At 31.3% G+C, this 7,050-nt stretch overlaps 1 long non-coding RNA gene across 5 annotated transcripts; it reads right to left on the bottom strand.

Annotated features, from left to right (window-relative positions):
• Window positions 1-391: 391 nt before the first annotated feature.
• Window positions 392-4,034, bottom strand: LOC103314008 (uncharacterized). Of its 5 annotated transcripts, none has more exons than XR_010334569.1 (3): window positions 4,020-4,034; window positions 574-803; window positions 392-525 (listed from the first exon to the last, which is right to left on the bottom strand). It is a non-coding gene; the product is annotated as an uncharacterized LOC103314008 (long non-coding RNA). The 5 variants fall into 5 exon arrangements; XR_001575337.1 differs by lacking the exon at window positions 4,020-4,034 and adding an exon at window positions 3,112-3,126; XR_001575335.2 differs by lacking the exon at window positions 4,020-4,034 and adding an exon at window positions 869-883 and having other exon boundaries at window positions 574-822.
• Window positions 4,035-7,050: the final 3,016 nt, after the last annotated feature.

Genomic DNA, 7,050 nt, shown 5'->3' with positions numbered 1-7,050 from the left:
AGGAAAAATGTTCAATTTAAAAGTGCGCAAGGTTTACAATAAAAAAAAAGTAGGTATTTTTTAAATTTTTTGTTACATGGTCATCTAACACTCAGAATATTTATCTTTATTTTATTTTAATTTTATTGACAATATAAAAATTTCTAATAAATGTAACGGCGTACAAAACAACGTAAGCTGTACCATATAAATTGTTTGTCAGTTTTTAAATTCTTTATTTTTTTCTTACGTAAATATTTAAACTTCTAATTTAAATCAGTGATTTTAAAATTGAGTTAACAATATTAAAAATATTTTTGGTTTTTTGACTATTTAAGTTAACATATTTCAAAAATCGTAGGTGAATTTCGTTTTTCCAAAACGAGTTTGTTTTTTCTAAATGAAACAACAATTAAAAATTAACGTTTATTTTTGCGTTTAATAGAGATTGCCATTATTTGAAAAAGTCGAAGTTTGCATTTTCTGGTGTGGGATTGCTGGGGTCGTTCCGTACAGTTGGGAACAAAACAGGTCCAGTGTTGCTGCCTATAATTCGTAAAATAAAATTTTTGTTATCATTCTGTCTAGTGTTACCTTGAGAATTAACTGATAAGAACAGAACAAATAGCACCAAAACAACAATTAGAGACCTGGCTTTGTACATTTTGGCAATTTGTCTTCAATCGACGTCTGTTCGGAACTAAAACCTCTGCCCTTCCGATTGGTAGATATAGCGAAAATCGCGAGGCCAATATTTTTTCTCGCGGTATTAACCTTCACGATTTATTGATGATTATGCAGTAGTGTACTGAATGCGAAGTGATCTAGAAAACGGTAATAACCCTGTGGTAAAATAAGAGATATTCCATAGTAATTATGTCGTAATTACACTAGTAATGGAAGTTTTACAACGGGCTCGGATTGTTGACTGCGATTCAAAGTTTAAGTGAATTAGTAACAATGTCAATTAAAATGGAAAGTTTGATGTCATTGTAGTTAATTAGTCATAATTTAAATTTTAATGCGATACGTGGCGAATAAATGAATACGATTATGGGGATTATTTTTATATCTGATTAATGTGGAGTAATTATCGCTGCAGTGGCATTGCTCTTGCCGGAATTGCCGCTCAAAGTCGTCTAATAACATTGTGTTTTTTCCTGCACCATGTATAATTTTTTGTTATTAATTTTCCGGTCGATTTAAGGCGATGGCATGGTAATTCCGGAAGCCGTGCCTATGTCTTGCGTTCTGGGTCGGAAACAAAGATTTAAGGCCATAAAACGAAATTAAAATCAAAAGAGCGAAGCCGAAAACACGACCAATTGGCCCGTAAAACACATGTATATGTAAATCCGGCAGTTTTGCAGGATCATATATTGCGCATCGGGCTCGTCTGAGGCCCCCACAGTCTAATGTCGTCTGGTAAAAAGGGCCTCTTTCGTTTCGCCCTCCATCAGGACATAATGGGCCGGTTATTTAGTTACCCCTGCGAGAGGTAAAGGGAAAATAAAGTAAGCTGGAAGAATGGGGATTGTAATTTAGAGGGATGTCGGAATTAAGGGTAGTTTATAGGTAAACCAGCCGAGTCTTTAGCGGATGCGAGAGGGAGGCTCCGGATACACCTTCGCCTTTCAGACACTTCCGATGCAAATTTTTCCGTTTTTGTGCACAAACTGATCATTTATTCAGCAGTACAGCGTGTGCTAGCCGCTGCAGTTATTATTAGGTTGAAAAATGCCGTGAGGGATGGATGGAGTTATCAGCTAATCTGTCGTACAAGTGCAGTAAAAAGGCAATAATCCTTCTCCGTCAGGAGGTGCTCCATCTTTATCGGGCACCGCAGCGCGGCGAGCGGCCACCCGCGTAACTTCAATGCAAGATTTAATTAAATCCAAGTCTTGATTTATTGTCGCTTGAGCTACATCCCCAACCCCTTGCTCTTCCAACGTTCTCGGCCTTTCATCCCTTATCCTCTTGCTTGTCCCCTTTTCCCTAATTCTGTCTCCGTTGTTTACGCTTCTATGATTCCATACCCTTTATCAGACTAAATTTATGCCGACTTAATATCATACGCCTTTATTAATTCATTATTGTTTATATACAAAACAAGACGAGATCTGATGCCAAAGGGGATGCTACCCGTATCACCGACTAAATTAAAATCACGAAAATAATTAATTGATCCGAATGTTAGTCGCTCATGCCTCGAATTTCAGACATTTCTTGTCTTAACCGGGGTTAATTTGGGGGTCAACTTGACCGTAAAATTGACACGGGTTAACCAGCTATTTTTCTAGTCACGACACAATTATTTTTTTGATTTAAGTCACGAATTCATTGTTTCCATAAACTGAAATACGTACATCAAGCTAACTTTTTGGTTAACTTGTGAGTAAAACTTTGATTATGCAAAATCATGATACTAATTATTGCAAAAGTTTTCTGAGTTATCGATTTTTTGGATTACCACATTGCCAATTGTTTTAATAAAAAAAATTAAAATTTTTATACCTACATTTAAAAAAAATACACACTGATTTTTTAGGGCTTACATTAGAAATTTTTAACTTCTAATAAGATAGCTAGACCATTTCTAAATTTTCTACACGATTCACATCGATCATTTTAAGTTTAACTAAACTATTTTCAATATAGCTGAACTTTTGAAACGATAAGAAATTGACGCTCATCTTTTCTTAAAATTTTTTATTCTTCGACACTGTCAAAATTTACGGTTTTTCTCCTGTGTAAGGAAGTTTTGACAACTGTTTGGCATTTTTCAGTACGAAACGACAGATTATTTTTAACAAATTTAAAGCAATTTTAGGCCTTGCTGTGTCTATTTCGAAGAATAAAATGTTGTATTCAACTCGTTTTTGTATAAATCGGTTCATTTATTTTGCCTCGTAGATGATAAACCACTCGTTTTCACTCGTGGTTTAAAAATCCACGCGTGAAATAAAGCGTCCGATTTACACTCAAACTCATTAAATAAATAACTAAAATTTTTTGAATTCATTTTTAGAAACTGAGTAAGTTGTTAGTACTTATTTCCTATAATTTTATTTCGTTATATTTTTTTTCATTTTTTTTTGTTTTAATTTTTTATGCATATTTATTCGTACTTACAGGAGTTTATCTGAAATATTACAGCTCTTGAACCCTTTACTGTAAATGACTAATTTTTTTGGGCTTTGATAACCGAAAGTTAAGAAAAATTTTTCGAAATTTTAAAATTGTCAACTGTCAAATTGCAAGGCTGCTATGATTTTTTTTAAGATAATGATCAAAAAATAATTATAACACAGTTTTTTCAAATAAAATAGTCTTGTTTTTTCGATGCCAATAAAAAAACATTAATTTTTATAAAAACTTTTATCAATATCTTCTTTATTTATTTCTTAAGGTTTTTTAAATAATCGCAAAAAAGACACTTTAGCACATTATTTTTATTTTTAATTGAGTAAACTTTCGAAAAATTCGTTAAAGTTGGGCAATTGTTTTAAAGAAATGCTCAATTTGTTAATTTTCATTCAAGAAGATTAAAATTCGCTGTAAAAAAACAGAAATCTTTTTATTCTGTAACCGGAAACGATAATTTAAGAAGCGCAGTTTAGTTAAAAACATTTAATTTTGGAAAAACGGCAAAACTCGCTGTAGAAAAGATGAAATCGCTTTATACTAAACATCAGTTAATTCTTAACTTTGTTATAAGTATGACAGTTTTTTCGCTTTTTGGTGTTTGTTTTCAGCTTGAAAATGGATCAAAATTTTCTAGTTGGCTCTTATGATTTTAATAATCCTTAATCGTATCTATACGATCCAAATCAATTATTTTCAATTGGCTGAACTTTTGAAACGATAAGAAATTGACGCCAGCTTTAAAATTTTAACATGTAATCATCTTTTTTTAAATTTTTTGAATTCATTTTTAGAAACTGAGTAAGTTGTTAGTACTTATTTCCCATAATTTTATTTCGTTATATTTTTTTTCATTTTTTTGTTTTAATTTTTTATGCATATTTATTCGTACTTACAGGAGTTTATCTAAAATATCACAGCTCTTGAATCCTTTACTGTAAATGACTAATTTTTTTGGGCTTTGATAACCGAAAGTTAAGAAAGTTTTTCGAAATTTCAAAATTGTCAACTGTCAAATTGCAAGGCTGCTATGATTTTTTTTAAGATAATGATCAAAAAATAATTAAACACAGTTTTTTCAAATAAAATAATCTTGTTTTTTCGATGCCAATCAAAAAACATTAATTTTTATAAAAACTTTTATCAATATCTTCTTTATTTATTTCTTAAGGTTTTTTAAATAATCGCAAAAAAGACACTTTAGCTCATTATTTTTATTTTTAATTGAGTAAACTTTCGAAAAATACGTTAAAGTTGTGCTTTTGTTTTAAAGAAATGCTCAATTTGTTCATTTTCATTCAAGAAGATCAAAATTCGCTGTAAAAAAACAGAAATCTTTTTATGCTGTAACCGGAAACGATAATTTAAAAAGCGCAGTTTTGTTAAAAACATTTAATTTTGGAAAAACGGCAAAACTCGCTGTAGAAAAGATGAAATCGCTTTATACTAAACATCAGTTAAATCTTAACTTTGTTAAACGGAGTTTTTTCGCTTTTTGGTGTTTGTTCTCAGTTTGAAAATGGATCAAAATTTTCTAGTTGGCTCTCATGATTTTAATAATCCTTAATGGTATCTGAAGGTTGGTGATCCCATCAGGTCTGACGATGGTGATTAATGGTATTGGATGAAAATAGTTGTTGAAGGCGAAGATAGATTGATATCAGTTAGGTAAGGAAATGAAACAATAAAACAGCATCTGTTGTCGACAGAGTCGGCTGTATCAAACATTTTTTAACACTCCGTTGACTTGCTAATAACACCATTTATTAAAAAGTGGAGTAACTCAGCGAGTGAGTGAAGGCCTGTCCATTATTCGCCCAACATCGGAATTTGATTAATCAGTTCGGCGCTGTTTACAAACACAAGTCGCTGACGACGCGACGACACGGCTGTATTATTAGGATAATGTGGGCAAAATTCGAGACGAAGACCACTTAAGTCGCTTCTTTTCCCGTCAAACGAGCCATAAAGCATTAAGACGTAAGCAAGCAGAAAGCGAAAATAAAACTAAAGACACGGCTCCATTTTAATAAGCAAATGGTCTAAAATTAGTAAGGAGCCCGTAAAAGGCGTCCGCCTCTTTAGCGCAAACAAGCTTATTAGACGGTAACTTTCGACCCGGAGTTTTCCTTTCCAAAAGGACCATTCTCATAGATGAGACGAGATGGTCTTTATACGAGCATTTTAGGGTTTATATATTCATGGCAACGCTCAAGATTAAGACGGAGTATGGCCAACTCTGATGTGTGTTAGGGGATTAACGCGAACTTACAACTTGATGGATAATTTTAGAGGCGGTGTACACAGCAAACACTGTTGAATATTTATCATAAAGTGCGCCGGAAGCTCACGGTTTATAATTACGAATACATATTTAACGAAAACAATTCAGGCGCCCGCAAATTGCACGGAGGCGACAAGTAACTGCACTCTTTCCCTCTGTCAACGAAAAAACAACTACAGTTAAACCCCACTCATCCGAACTCTTCTAACCCGAAAAACAAGTGCATTTCATGTATATTTTATAGTGTACAGGGTGACTATTTTAAAGCCTACATTAGGAAATTTTGAACTTTTAACACAGCTAGACTTTTCAAATTTTGTACCCGATTTAAATCAACAATTTTGAGTTTAACTACATTATTTTCAAAATGGCTGAACTTTTGGAACTACAAAAAATCGACGCCAACTTTGAAATTTTAAACAGTAACCACATTTTAATTTTTTTATTTTTTATTATTATTTTTATTTTTTAATTTACTTTTTCAAATCGCCATTTAAGCATTCCCTGTTTTAAAACAACAATAAAAATTAATATTTATATTTCTACTTAACTGATATTTATTATAAGGAATTGTGTAAATAAATTTAAAAAAATCATATGCATAGAGTACAAAATAAAAAATTTGTGTTATTATTAGTTTTTTGTGGTAGGCTCGTTTCTATAAGTATTAAGAAAAATTAAAAAAATTAACGATTTCTATTATACGAGTAAAACTACTTATAAAAAAATATTTTTCTTTAATTTGAGAACGACACACGCTCTAAACTTTAATAAATTATTTTTATTTTATAAATAAATTAGCAAGTGCAGATTAAGGGAAAAATGTTGAAAAAATTCTTAAAGTCATATTTTAAAATTTAGTTTTAGTCTTTAGTTTTTGATTATTTTTTTATGTTTTTATGTTCCATACCAGGTAATCGATCCGTAACAAAACGATGAATAATTATTTTTAAATTTGCTATCAGATTTTAGCAGTTTTTTTAATTTAAAAAAATTAAAATTCATCCAAAAAATCACAATGTGTAGATGTGCCAACACTGGGAATTATTGCCTAGGAAACCGTTCCGAAAATAATTTATTTTTATTGTTGCTCAAATTCGGAAATAAAATTAACTAGACGCCCTCTGGTGATGACTTTTGAACTATGTCGAAAACAGTAAAGACATTTATATATAATGCCACATTTAACTGACATTTAATGAATTGTTCAACAATTTTGCGTGTATAGTGTTAATTACTTACAATAGATAGAATTACTTTAAAAGTACGTGGTGGTAAATACTAGCGTTGACTTTGGTTCTGTAGTTTTTCGTGGTATAAAGTGTTTATTGTTGGAACTTGAAAGTGGATAAAAAGTGAAAAATATTTACATTTTGATTACAAAGTGTTATCAAACAGTTGTCTAATTAAAGATTATAAGTAATGGATCACAGCGAACACAAAGTTTGGCTCAAGAAACCAATAAATTAGTGAAGTGTTATGAATTTTAGGTTAGAATTTTCCACTGAAAAAATCATGAAATGCAACGGTAAATCTACAAAACTACAATAAAGATTAACAACTGCTGATACATTTAAACGTAAATTATGCCAAAAGGTAGGCTTTTCAATGTCTTTGTAATAATTTTCCAATAAAGAAAGTGA

This window comes from Tribolium castaneum, chromosome 6 (genome assembly GCF_031307605.1).
Source record: "Tribolium castaneum strain GA2 chromosome 6, icTriCast1.1, whole genome shotgun sequence".
NCBI classification, from domain to species: Eukaryota; Metazoa; Arthropoda; class Insecta; order Coleoptera; family Tenebrionidae; genus Tribolium; species Tribolium castaneum.
This window is presented reverse-complemented; position numbering and strand designations above follow the sequence as displayed.